The sequence below is a fragment of the Arachis hypogaea genome, chromosome 14 (genome assembly GCF_003086295.3).
Source record: "Arachis hypogaea cultivar Tifrunner chromosome 14, arahy.Tifrunner.gnm2.J5K5, whole genome shotgun sequence".
NCBI classification, from domain to species: Eukaryota; Viridiplantae; Streptophyta; class Magnoliopsida; order Fabales; family Fabaceae; genus Arachis; species Arachis hypogaea.
This window is the reverse complement of record NC_092049.1, coordinates 78,382,275-78,396,628: the sequence shown is the minus strand read 5'-3', so window position 1 is coordinate 78,396,628 and position 14,354 is coordinate 78,382,275. Positions and strand designations below refer to the sequence as shown.

The 14,354-nt window shown below is 39.5% G+C and overlaps 1 long non-coding RNA gene across 1 annotated transcript; it reads right to left on the bottom strand.

Moving 5' to 3' along the window:
• Window positions 1–533: 533 nt before the first annotated feature.
• On the bottom strand, window positions 534–1,070 carry LOC140178852 (uncharacterized). Its single transcript, XR_011871808.1, has 3 exons — window positions 821–1,070; window positions 679–735; window positions 534–594 (listed from the first exon to the last, which is right to left on the bottom strand). It is a non-coding gene; the product is annotated as an uncharacterized lncRNA (long non-coding RNA).
• Between the last annotated feature and the right edge of the window lie 13,284 nt (window positions 1,071–14,354).

The following is a 14,354-nucleotide window of genomic DNA, read 5'->3' as shown; positions in this document are numbered from 1 at the left end:
AACTTTACCTTTAACCTTTAAAATTCACTTTTTACCACCCGTAACTTTTAATATTTCTACTTTTACCACCCTAACTTTCAGAAATTACCAAATAACCCCTCAAACACCAAAATAATTACTTCCTTGCCCTTTCTAAGATCTAAAAGGTGTTCTTCATTGTTCTTCACCACACTCAAAGTGTTCTTCGTGTTCTTCGTAAATTCTTCAGATTCTTTCTCTGTTTTTACCCGTTTTTCAGTCTTTTCAGCAACCAATTTTTACCATAATTCATAATAAATTTGCAGCCACTAAAACCCCATCTTTTCTACATGATTTTAACACAAATTGAACCCCAATTTAAGGTCTAGGGTTCGTTTTTCCAGCAGCCATGAAGAACACAAATTCAAAGTTGAATATCATCAAATTTCATCAAATTTTCACCAAAATTTCAACAAGAATTACTCATATAAACAATCAATTTCAAGCATAACCAAACCATATCATAATCACACAACTCAAACACAATCAATCAAGATTAAATTCGTCAATCCCTACCTGGTTTTGTTGCTCCTAATTCGGTTAAACTTTCAGGTGGTCCTTAAGCACTTTTTCCTCCTAAATCACATCAAGAACAACTTTAAATCCAAAAACTCTCAACTGACCAAATCTCACTCAGTATGTTAGGAAGAGATATCTCACCTTAGACTTGCTAGAAATTCACATTTCTTGGCCCTCAAGTCAAGTTAAGCATGATTCCTAAGGAAGAACATCAAGAAAACACATGTTTTGCATGGTTTTCCTTGAAAACCGAATTGAAATGGGAAAGGGACAGCCATCTAACCTTATTTCCATCCTTGATAAGTTACATGGTTATGTAGAGGAAGAAGAGAGGATCATTTTGGTGAAAACGGAGTTTTGATTTGAGTTTTAGTTCAGAAGAAATCAAGCTTTGAAGATTAAGTGTTCTTGAAAGTTTCTCTCTTTTCTCTCTTGTTATTTTCGGCCAAAATGATGAAATGAGACAGCCTTGGAGGTCTTGGGGGTGTAAGGTGAGTTGTGATTGGTTGGCTTGGAGGTGGATTAAAATAATATTAAAATATCTCTGGTGTACAACTACTAAAACTAGGTGTACTAGAACACTCGTAAAAACATCTCTAAAAATTATTTTCTGAGCTACTAGCATAAATGACACTAGTAACATATTTATTATGAGAATATAACATGTATAATGAGGCCTTAGCATTGCTAAATTCATCAGAGAGTGCTGGTGCTAAGCTGCACCAGTAAACCGTAAACCCGGTTAAACCGATTTTCTGTTTTTAACAAAAACAGACCAGGTAACCTTATAATATCATTCAAGCATGTTATAATACTAATATAATGATAATATTATACTATTATATCTCTCCTCTCATGAATCGAGTCCGGTTCGTCAAACAGAGACTATTTACGAAAATCAAAATCAAAACTGCCAACCGATACGGTTCAAAAACTAGGTTCTTCCCGATTGCATTATCAAGCTTGCCTCAGAGGAGGTTCTAGCTTAAGGATGACATAATGATAATGAGGATTGAGATGATTGATGATATAACAGAGGTGTTCCCTTTACTGATCTTCTGGAGAAACCCGTACTTTCAGAAAAGATCTCATATACTCGAAAATCAGGGTTGTTACAGGTAGCGTGAGGTTCCAAGTTCGAACCTTTTGAGGAAACATTTTGGCTATTTCTTCTTGATTTTTCTTGCAAGGAGCGTTCCTTGCCTCCCTTTGGTCCTTGGTTCGAATCTTGGTGGCTTCATCCCTTGGAATTTCATCTTGAATTAATTTTGAGAGGTCCCCGATAAAGCTCACTTAGTGAACTGAGCTTCATGCCATTTCCTTGCTTTCTTTAGTGCTCAGTTAACTATTTGAACTTAGCTTGGTGCCTTACTTTCTCCCATTTGTCCTTGTGAAGCTCAGTTTGCTTTCTTAACTTAGCTTTCACTCTTCCTTGATTTTTACCACGTTTTTTCTTTCCTTGGACATGCTTCTTAAGCCACGCTTTTCTTATTTTCTTCTTTCTTCACCTACAATTAATCAAAACAACCAATCAAAGTATCACCAAATTCACAAGGTTTATAAATCGTTAAAAATCAATTAAATTTAGCTTAAACCTCATGATTTAGCATCAATTACATGGTGGTTGTTTGATTCAAAGAAGTCATGCATTTTTAATCCAAATTACTTACTTAGAATGTAAGAAAGTGCATAAAACCTAATAAAAATAAAGAAAAAGGCTAGTGAAACTAGGCTAAGATGACTTGTCATCAGGCCCTTTGGATCTTGAGTTTGAAGCAGTTATACTCTTCAGTGGGCTTAGCTTTACTTGCGGAGAGAAAGTGTGAAGTAGGCAGGGTGTTTAGCTCAGGACGTTAGTGGCGTTAACGTTAAGTGAGAGTGTGGGTTCGAGAATGTTAGTGACAATCACCTTTTTCACTAACGTTCCTCACCCAGGGATGATCCACGTTAACTTCAACGTTAGTGGCACTAACGTGACCACTAACGTTGCCTCTTGGTCCTTCGCACACGTTATTGGGACTCACCTTTCCCAATAACGTTGAGAGTCTTCCCTTCCCCCTACGTTAGAGTCCACGTTAACTACGTTAACGTGTCTCTTAACGTAAGCTTGCCAATCCTTCGAGAATGTTAGTGACACTTACCTTTGTCACTAACGTTCCAATGTGCCCCTACTTCCCACGTTAGAGTCCACGTTAACTAGGTTAACGTGGCTTCTAACGTAGCAATGATAGCCATTTCCAACGTTAGTGACAAAGGTGAGTGTCACTAATGTTGGCTCATTATTCCCTTATCCACGTTAGCTTCCACGTTAACTAAGTTAACGTGGGAGTTAACGTTGCTCACATTGGCTCATTCCAACGTTAGTGACAAAGGTGAGTGTCACTAACGTTGGCGATTCTTGCTCCCTCCACGTTAGCTTCCACGTTAACTAAGTTAACGTGGGAGTTAACGTGGCTCATTGTGGCTTAGCTCAACGTTAGTGACAAAGGTAAGTGTCACTAATGTTGGCTTCTCTTTTGCTTCTCAACGTTAAAGTCCACGTTAACTAAGTTAACGTGGCTCTTAACGTGGCCAATTGTGAGCTTGGTCCAACGTTAGTGACAAAGGTAAGTGTCACTAACGTTGGCTTCATTTCTTTCTTCCACGTTAGAGTTCACGTTAACTTAGTTAACGTGACTCTTAACGTGGGCTATTATGGCTTCGAGGGCGTTATTGGCGATTACTTTTCTCATTAACTTTGCAAGTTAGCTCCCATTCCACGTTAGAGGTCACGTTAGTTAGACTAACGTGGCTGCTAACGTGGTTCTTCCTTGCTTCCTTTGTCCTGAAATCAAGCAATAAAGTGCATCAAAGCTCTAGTCCAAGTCATGGGAAATGCATCATCCAATTTGTCATTCAATTCATGCAAAATCCTCATGAAATCATGTAAAGTGCACAATGTATGCTTGAATCAAGATGTAAGTGAAATTCTACCCAAAACTTGCTTATTCCCTAGGAAAATGCATGAAACTACCCTAAAAACAATAAAGAAAAGGTCAGTGAAACTGGCCAAATTGCCCTGGCATCACAACACCAAACTTAAAGCTTGCTTGTCCCTAAGCAAGTACTGGAACAAGAGAATGATGAATGGAATGCCAAGAGAAATGAGTCATTATTGTGGAAGTCATGTCCTTGGTTTTATGGTGGTTTCATGTATAGCAACTTAGGTTCATTTCTTCACTGGCTTTCAGATCTTTATCATGTCCTAGAAATCTCACTTGATTGCATCCCATGAGACTTTTATTCATTGATCCTTTTTGTTATTTCAGGGCTTGTTTGTGTTCTTAGACTAGGTGCTCTGTGAGGGGGCGACTCTTTAAGAAAAGCTTTCAGCCAGCACTCCCGAACCAGTTGGTTCAAGGTGCTAGGTGTTGAGACACCCCTAAGGACTTACTCCCTCAAGTCTCTTTCCCCCATACATACACACCACAGGCACATGGTTTGTTTATTTTCTTTCTTGAGACCTTGGTGTCCAGCACCTCTTTGGGTTACTAAATGTTCTGTAGCAAGGTTGCTCTTGATAGTGGATTTTCAGTTGATAATCCCGGGTTAGTTAACCCAAGTTACCAAGTGATGAAGCACTCCTATGAACTTATTCATCCAAGCAGAACCTTGGTACAGGAGCACCACAGACACATCTCTTCAAGTTTCAAACCTTTGGTGCCTAGCCTTATTCTTTATTAACTTTTCTTTCTTTTTCAACTCTTATTGTTCTTTTCCCCTTTTTCTTATTAGGATCTTGTTATTTAGCTAGTCTCATGGGGTGTGTTTCAAGCATATGATTCAGGCCAGATAGTTATCTTCCCACCTTGTGGTTGAACCAACTTAGCTAACTTATGACCACATCTCAAACTAAGGAATTTACTCCACAATATGAACTCCACTCTGGTCTTTGATAACACACATTCTCTTTTTATTTGATTAGAAAGGACAAGCATACAAGTAAGCAAAGTAAGGATGCCGTGACATCTAGACAGCACACATATGACCTAAGCAGTGAAAAACTTAAAGACAGAATTGAAAATTTCTAACAATCATGGAAGCATGTTCTATTTCATACATGATCTTCCTTATTTAAAGCATTAAAACAGATGGAACAAGGAGGGAACTCCACCACCTTTTACTCATGGGATTGCCCATGCTCTTCCTCTTGCTTGTCCTCTTTGTGTCTACTTGTGCTTCCTTGCATCCGTGCTAGTCTGCCTCTTTTCCAGTCTTCAAGTGCCTTCTTTACTGATTCATGACTCTTCTCCACCCTTACTCTTTCTTCTCGTGCTAACTCATCCTTCACTTCATCATATTTTGTGATTCCCGGATGTACATTAGGTAGCTGTCCAACTAAGTATCCAAGCCTTGCTAGCATGTTTACATGATTTCCACTTTCACTCATGTAAACCCCTTCAGAGAATGCCCTATGCTCGTCAAAGAGTTCTGCTTGTTCTATTTGTTTTCGGTGCATCTCATGTATGTGTGCACCTTGATGTGCTTAGATGTTGACTAGCTTCTGGAGAGATTCTTGTTGTTCAATTTGCCTTTGTTCTATCCTGTGGAAAGATTCACCCCATTGTTTTCCTTGTTCCAATTGCCGCTCCATCCTTTGCTTCTCCCACTCCCCTTGTTGATTCGTCCATCTAGCAAATGATTCTTCTTGGCGGTTCATCATTTGTAGCTGGAGCTCCTTCTGTGCCTCTTGATTTGCCCAATATTGCTTAGATAAGCCATCAATGGCTTCTTGTAATTGGTGCATGTTCAAGGTGGCTGGGGCTTGCTCTTCTAGGTCTTGTCCTTCTACTACTTGATGGGCTGGCCTCTTCCTTGGCTTTCGTTGAGGTAAGGGGGATGCAACAGCATTCATCCTTCGGACTGTAATAGGAATACCCTCTTTGATCGACTCGGAGTCTTCATCTTCAAACACCACCCCAGCCTTGTCACAGAGTCTGAAAATAGTGCTGGGGTAGCCTAACTTTCCTCTAGAATCGCTATTCTCGGCCCTCTTCCTAATGCCTTGGGCTATGAGTTCATGAACCTTGATCTCTCCTCCTTTGAGTATACAGTGTACTATTGTGGCTCTTTTGAGATTCACCTCTGAGTTGTTTGATGCGCATAAACGTGTTATGCTACGATTTAGGAAATTGCACGATCGGCAAAATTCCTTCCGGCAAGTGCACCGGTTATCGTCGTCAAGTAAAAACTCACAATAGAGTGAGGTCGAATCCCACAAGGATTGGTTGAGTGAGCAATTCGGATTAGAAGTGTGTTCTAGTTGAGCGGAATCAAGATTTGAGATGAGAATTGCGGAATGTAAAATTGGCGGGAAAAGTAAATGACAAGAAAATTAAATGGCTGAATCTTAAATTGCATGAATTAAAGAGCAGAATGTAAATTGCTGAAATTAAAAGGGAATGGGGATGATTGCAAGAATTGAATTGCAGAATGTAAAGAGAAAGTGGAAATCAGAAATGGGGAATTCATTGGGTTTAGGAGATATTGAAATCTCCGAATCAAAACATGTAAATCTCTTCCTCAACCAATGCATTCATTGAATTTTGCTTGGCAATCTTATATGATTGGATCCCAATTCCTTGGCTCACCAATGCTCTCTAAAAACAAACAAATTCCCAATCCCTTGGTTTAAATGTTCATAAGAAGAGATGATGCTTGATCACTGATTATACCACACAATTTCATGAACCACAATTTGGTAGGATTACATGTCACAATATCCATCCAAACCCCAATCCAATCCACTGTGAGAAAACTTCTCTAGCATGAATCCTCCATTCCTTTCCCAAGGCTCCGAAGGATTCCAAGTATGAGTAGTCTCTTTCCCAAGACAACTACTCAATGGAATTAGATCGAGAAGCTTTCTAACAAAATTCAAGAGAAAAGATTGAAGAAGAAGATACACTATTATTGATTCATTGAATTACAATAGAGCTCCCTAACCCAATGAAAGGGGGTTTAGTGAATCATAGCTCTGAATTCAATTACAAAGAAAAAGAAACTAGCTAAAAATCAAAGTAAAAGTCCTCTTCTAACTTAACTTCTATCCTATTTATACACTTTCTATATTGAGCTTCAGTTGTGCTTCTTGGGCTTTGAGGCCTCTCCTTGCTTTCCTTTTGTCTTGGGTTTATGATCCATAATCTTGATGAGGTTGTTGATCCAAATCCTGTAACATTTATTGAGCCAACTTAGTGATAATCAAATAATGGCACATGACTCAATAAATGAGATTTCAAACTCATCAATCCCTCAGGCCCAATCCCATAAACCATGATATTCAATTGGGTTTCATACCAAAGTAAGTTTAAGTTAATAATTGTGCTCAAAGACTAACTTAAATCACAATATTTTTGGCCCAGAAACCTTTTTTCAAGAGTGGCGTTTAAGTTGTAGTTTAAGCTTAAACTGCAACTTAAACGCCAGACACTTCCAGTGATGCCATTTGTAGAAGCACGTTTAAGCTTCAGTTAAGGTTAAACTGAAGCTTAAACGTGGAAATGGAAGAAGGTAGCCCTGGAGAGTCATGTAGTCGAACACGTTTAAGCTTCAGTTTAAGGTTAAACTGAAGCTTAAACGTGGAGATAGGAAGGGCAGCCCTGGAGGTCGAACACGTTTAACCTCCAGTTTGAGGTCAAACTGGAGGTTAAACGTGGAAAAGGGTGGAGGCATACTGGAGGTCGAACACGTTTAACCTCCAGTTTGAGGTCAAACTGGAGGTTAAACGTGGAAGCTTGGAATGGTGGCCCTGGAGGTGTCGAACACGTTTAACCTCCAGTTTGGGGTCAAACTGGAGGTTAAACGTGGAGATGGAGAGAGCAACCCTGGAGTGAAAAAACTATCGAACACGTTTAAGCTCCAGTTTGAGTCAAACTGGAGCTTAAACGTGGAATGGCCCCTGGTACTCTTCCTGGTTCTGGCGTTTAACCTCCAGTTTGAGGTCAAACTGGAGGTTAAACGTGGAACTCCTCCCTGGGTGGCATACTCATTCTGGCGTTTAACCTCCAGTTTGAGGTCAAACTGGAGGTTAAACGTGGAATGCTCCTTAAGTGAGGCTTTTCATTCTGGCGTTTAACCTCCAGTTTGAGGTCAAACTGGAGGTTAAACTTCAATCCCAGCATTTCTTATCCTTCATGATTTTGGCGTTTAAGCTCCAGTTTAGGCTTAAACTGGAACTTAAACTCCACATGTGATATTCAAGCTTCCTTTATTGATTTTGTTGCTTCCTTGCTTAGCCTCTTCTTCCCTGAAATCATCCAAACAATTGCATCAAAGTCTTGCAAACTTCATGAGAAATCTTTCATTCATAGCATTTAAGTAATATAACTAAAACTCATGGAATTTGCATCGAAATCATATTGTTTGGATGGTTCATTACTTTGTTCTTCATTTAACCATTTTTGGTTACTTTAAGCTCAAGAAAATGCATAAAACAACTAAAACTAACAGAAAAATGCTAGTGAAACTAGCCTATGATGCCTTGGCATCACAACACCAAACTTAATACTTGCTTGTCCCTAAGCAAGTCCTGAGTTATTTGAGAAGACAGTATGAACAGAAAGTAATTACATTGGCTATATTAGCAAGCATTTGAAGTTCATCAGAAGGGTTCTATGCAGAAAGTTGCAGCATCACTTTTTCATACTTATCAGGTAGGATTATCACTTTTTCATTGCATCCATCAAAAATTGCTATGGCCTCCTGTTATTCTTATGTCTTTGGCACTTTTCTTTTGTTTTTTTCTTTTCTTTTTCTTAGAGCTTCTTTTGCTCCTTGTTTGCTTAGTGTCATGTGTTGCACAAGCCTTTGGCCTTTTCTTTTTCTTATCAGTGCACTACACATATCCACTTTAGGCATTTTAGTTCACATTCCTTCTTGAGACATTGGTGCCCAGCACCTCTTTGTGTGACTAAATGTTTGTATTGAGGTTGCTCTTGATAATGGACTTTTGGTTGATAATCCCGGGTTAGTTAACCCAAGTTACCAAGTGTTGAAACACTCCTCAGAACCTAGTCATCCAAGCATATCCTTAATACATAAACACCACAGGCATTTGTCTCAGAAGTTCAAACCATTGGTGCCTAGCTTATTTTCTCAATTTTTTTTGCTTTTTGGTTGCCTTTTTCCGTGGCTTTTTCTTTTCCTTTTTCTTTCTTTTTCATGGCCAAAGACATTTATTCATCAAGATCCATAGACAATTTTTACTTCTACATAAAAAATGATAATTCTACACTCTAATTTTAGTGATGTGACTAAACAATCAAGCATGCATACCACCACTTAATTCTACTTGATTTGTCACTAATTTAGCCAAGTTACTTTTGTTCAAGCTTTTCTTTTATTTTTGGAAACAGAACAAGCATGGCAGGCACTTGTTTAAGAAGGTGAAGTTATATCCAAACATCTAAGCATTCACTTTATTCAAAGCAATTAACAAAAAAAAACTACACATTCCAGAAAGAGTCAACATTTACAGTTTAAACCAGAACACGCATGCTTTTGTTTAACCTTTTTAAAGAATTATCAAGGAATAATACCACCTTGTGAAATTCCTTGTTTTCTCTTTGTTGTCAGGAAACACTTTGATTTCTCCTTCTTCTTCCTAAATGTTGCTTCATGCTTTAAGGTTCTTGTTTCCTTTCCTGCAAAGAGTAATGAAGTTGCTTGCTCCTCAAGCACTTAAGTGGTTAGCTCAACTATGTGTGGGTAAGTATCGGATTCTTAAGTTGGTGTGTGAACATCAAACTTAGTCTCCCACTTACTTCTCTGTGTTCTTTGAATCCTTGAGTTATCTTGGAATGATGTTGCTACTAAGGGTTTTAAGCATTTCTGTGACTGCTTAGAATAGTTGTTCCTTTCACATAATTCAAAGGTTGTTGTGTTCAGTTGATCTTTATGGTGGAACACCAAACTTAGAGTCACACATTCCCCTTTGACTTATGGATCCATGAATTCATTGTTTGGTGTGAAACACCAAACTTAATTCTTTGCAATGCACAGAAACTACTTTACCCCTTTTATTGAAACAAATAAAAGAAACAGCAAAAAGGTATTACCTCAGGTTGGGTTGCCTCCCAACAAGCGCTTGTTTAACGTCATTAGCTTGACGGTCAGCTTCCTCAGTTGAGGTGATATTTAACTTTGTCCTTCTCCTCCACATCTCCCAAGTAATGTTTGAGTCTTTGACCGTTAACAATGAAGGTTCGTTGCGACTTTTCTTCCATGATTTCTACTTGTCCATAGTTGGAGACCTTGGTGACAAGGAATGGTCCAGACCACCTTGATTTTAACTTTCCTGGAAATAGCTTTAGCCTAGAATTGTAGAGCAATACTTTTTGCCCTTCTTTAAATTTCCTTGGGGCTATGTTGCTGTCATGCTTCTTCTTTGCTCTTTCTTTGTAAATTTTGGCATTCTCATAAGCTTCCGCTCTGAATTCTTCCAATTCTTGAATTTGCAACATCCTTCTTTCTCCAGCGGCTTTATTGTCCAAGTTCAGAAGTTTCAAGGCCCAGTATGCCTTGTGCTCCAACTCCAGTGGCAGATGGCAAGCTTTTCCATATACTAGTTGGTAAGGAGACATTCCAATTGGTGTTTTGAAAGCTGTCCTATATGCCCAAAGAGCATCATCTAGCTTAATCGACCAGTCCTTTCTTGAAGTTCCCACAGTTTTTTCCAGGATTCTTTTGAGTTCTCTGTTAGATATTTCGGCTTGCCCACTTGTCTGTGGATGGTATGGTGTGGCTACCCTGTGTTTGACTCCATATTTTAGGAGCAATGCCTCTAATGGTTTGTTGCAAAAGTGGCTTCCTCCATCACTGATGATTGCTCTTGGAACCCCAAAACGGCAAAAATGTGTTTTCTGAGGAAGTTCATGACTACCTTATTATCATTGGTTGGAGTTGCTATTGCTTCAACCCATTTGGAGACATAATCTACTGCCACAAGAATGTAATTATTCGAGTATGAGGAGGGAAATGGTCCCATGAAATCTATCCCCATACATCAAACAATTCTAGTTCCAGAATGAATTGTTGTGGCATTTCATTTCTTCTTGGCAGGTTCCCAGCTTTCTGGCATTCAGGGCAGTGCTTCACTAATTCTTTTGCATCTTTGAAAATAGTAGGCCAATAAAAACCACACTGCAACACCTTAGCTGCTGTTCTTTCCCCTGCAAAGTGCCCTCCATAAGTGGAGCCATGGCAGTCCCATAAAACTTCCCTTCCTTCTTCCTCAGATATGCATCTTCTGAGTATGCCATCGGAACATTTTTTGAACAAGTATGGTTCGTCCCAGATGAAGTATTTGGCATCATTTACCAATTTCTTCTTTTGATGTTTGTTAAATTCCAAGGTAAACTCCCAGTGGCCTTGAAGTTTGCTATGTCTGCAAACCAGGGTGCTTTGTGAATTAGCATGAGTTGTTCATCAGGAAAGCACTCATTTACATGTGTGCTTTGTGTGCTTCCTTCTTCACATGGTATCCTTGATAAATGATCTGCCACCTTGTTCTCTACACCCTTCTTGTCTTTGATTTCAATGTCAAATTCCTGCAACAAAAGAACCCATCTAATAAGTCTCGGTTTAGATTCTTGTTTGGCAAGTAAATATTTTAACGCTGAATGATCAGTGAAAACAATGACTTTAGATCCAATGAGATAAGTTCTAAATTTTTCAATGCAAAGACTATTGCCAAGAGTTCTTTTTCAGTGGTTGTGTAATTCCTTTGGTTAGCATTCAAGACTTTACTGGCATAATAAATCACATGTACCAAATTGTCTTTCCTTTGTCCTAACACTCCCCCAATAGCAAGGTCTGATGCATCACACATCAGTTCAAACGGTAAGTTCCAATCAGGTGGGGCAATGATAGGTGCAGAGGAAAGTTTTTGCTTCAAAAGTTCAAAAGGCTAGCATGCAATTTCCATCAAATACAAAGGGTGTATCAGAGACAAGCAAGTTACTCAAAGGTTTGGCTATTTTAGAAAAGTCTCTAATAAACCTTCTGTAAAAACCAGCGTGGCCCAAAAGCTCCTAACTGCCTTGACATTACTTGGTGGAGGTAGTTTTTCAATGATTTCCACCTTAGCTCTGTCCACCTCCATGCCTCTATTAGAGATTTTGTGGCCAAGGACTATTCCTTCTGTGACCATGAAATGACACTTTTCCCAGTTTAATACTAGATTAGTCTCTTGGCACCTCTTAAGCACCAAGGCAAGGTGTGTAGGCAGCTGGGAAAAGAATCCCCAAACACAGAAAAATCGTCCATGAAGACCTCAATAAATTTTTCAATCATGTCCGAAAGATGGACAGCATGCATCTTTGGAAAGTGGCAGGTGCATTGCACAATCCAAAGGGCATGCGTCTATAAGCAAAAACTCCATATGGACAAACAAATGATGTTTTCTCTTGATCACTAGGATCAACTACTATTTGGTTGTAGCCTGATATCCATCAAGAAACAATAGTAAGCATGTCCGGCAAGCCTTTCAAGCATCTGATCCATGAATGGGAGTGGGAAATGATCTTTTCTGGTGGCTTCATTGAGCTTCCTGTAGTCTATGCACATCCTCCACCCAGTAACGGTTCTTGTGGGTATGAGTTCGTTCTTCTCATTTGGCACCACCGTTATGCCACCTTTCTTGGGAACTACATGGATGGGACTAACCCATGGGCTATCAGAAATGGGTAGATTACCCCTGCCTGCCATAACTTCCTCACTTCCTTTTGTACCACTTCTTTCATGACGGGATTCAATCTTCTTGAGCTTGAATGGAGGGTCTAGCATCTTTTTCTAACAAGATTTTATGCATGCATATGGATGAACTTATCCCCTTCAAATCAGCTAGAGTCCATCCAATGGCATCTTGATGAGTTTGCAGCACCTTGATCAATTCTTCTTCTTGTTCTTGGCTCAAGGCCGAGCTAATGATAACAGGGTGACTCTCATCACTACCCAAGTATGCATACTTGAGATTAGGGGGCAATGCTTTGAGCTCAGGTTTTGGTGCTTCCTTTTCTTCTTTCCTTTCTCTGCCTGCTTAGCATAGTTGTGTCATCATCCTTGATATCACTAACTTCAATATCCTTGTGAACTCCTCCTCTGCCACTCCTTTATTGTTTCCTCAAAAGTTTCTTGTACTGCAATGTCACTACATCAACCCTCATGCATTCCTTAGTGATTCTGATGGATAGCTCATTGCCTTGAATACATTAAACACAATTTTCATCATGGAGTCTAAGAGTGAGTTCACCTTTTGTCATCTATGATGGCTCCAGCAGTAGCTAGGAAGGGTCTTCCAGAATTATTGAAGCTTTGGCTTCTTCCTCCATATCTAACACCACAAAATCAGCAGGAAATATAAATTCTCCCACCTTCACCAACAAATCCTCAACTATCCCATGAGGGAATTTAAAAGTTCGATCTGCCAATTGGAGGGCCATTCTTGTTGGTTTGGCCTCTTCAATCTTCATTCTTTCATCATTGTTAGCGACATCAAATTGATGCTGGCCCCTAAATCACACAAGGCCTTCTCCACCATGACTTCTCCTATAATAAGGGGATTTGGAAACTGCCTGGGTCCTTCAATTTTGAGGCAATTTGTGCTGAATGATGGCACTGCATTCTTCAGTTAACAACACAGTTTCCTCATTTCTCCAGCTCTCTTCTTGGTCATCAATTCTTTTAAGATTTTGCATAGAGTGGCATTTGCTCTATTGCTTCAGCAAAGGGAATGTGATTTGAAGCTTCTTGAAAATCTCCAAGAACCTGAGAATTGGCCATCCTTTTCACTTTTCATCAAACGTTGAGGATAAGGTGCTTTAGGTGTGTAGGCTTCAGACTCTTTTCTTTTCTTTTTTGCAAAGGTGTAACGATTGTCTTGTCTTTGTCTTTCACATTTTCCTTACTTCTCCTCTGTGGTTCCTTTGAAATCTCTTTGATTCTTTCCACTTCTGAGGTTATGGCCTTACTTCTCCCTGCAATAGCCTTAACAGTATGAGAACTGCTTGTTCCCAGGGGCTTGTCTTTAGTCAATACAATTTGATTTCTAGCTTCTGATGGCAGCTCCTTGGTTTTGCAAGTTAGAATTTCTTCTTCTTAAAAGCCTTCATTCAATTAATGTCTGGCTCATGGTTGCAAGCATTCTTCCATCCGGTTTAATTGTCTTGAATTGTTGGTTCGGATTAAGGTGGGTATGTTGATTATTTTGGGGCATGATATGATGATTGGGGTAAGTGTTTTGTTGCTTGGTATGGATCTTTGGTTGGTTTTTGGTAGTGGAATTGTTTTGTTGGTTGTGGTTGTAAGGTTTGTGGTTTTGTGGTTGGGTTTGTTGGTTTCCCCACCCAAAGTTTGGGTGGTTTCTCTCAGCCTGGGTTGTAAGTGTTGGAGTGTGGATCATATGATTGCCTTTGTTGGTTTCCCACATAGTTAACCTCATCCCAATCACCTCCTTCAATGCCTACTTCCTCTTGATCTTGTGTGTGTATTGCAGCCACTTGCTTTGTTTCTAATTGCCTGGTAAGCTCTGCTAGTTGCTTGGCAAACACCTTGTTTTGGGCTAGAATTGTATCACATGGTTCAGCTCCATGACTCCCTTAGTGTTGTGCCTTTCTGATGCATAGTAGTACTCATTCTCAGCCACTGTCTCGATCACTTCAATGGCTTCTTCCACGGTCTTTTTCTTGTTCAATGAACCTCCTGATGAATGGTCTACAGCCTTCCTGATTCATAAGAGAGCCCATCATAGAAGATGTGCAATTGCACCCAATCATGGA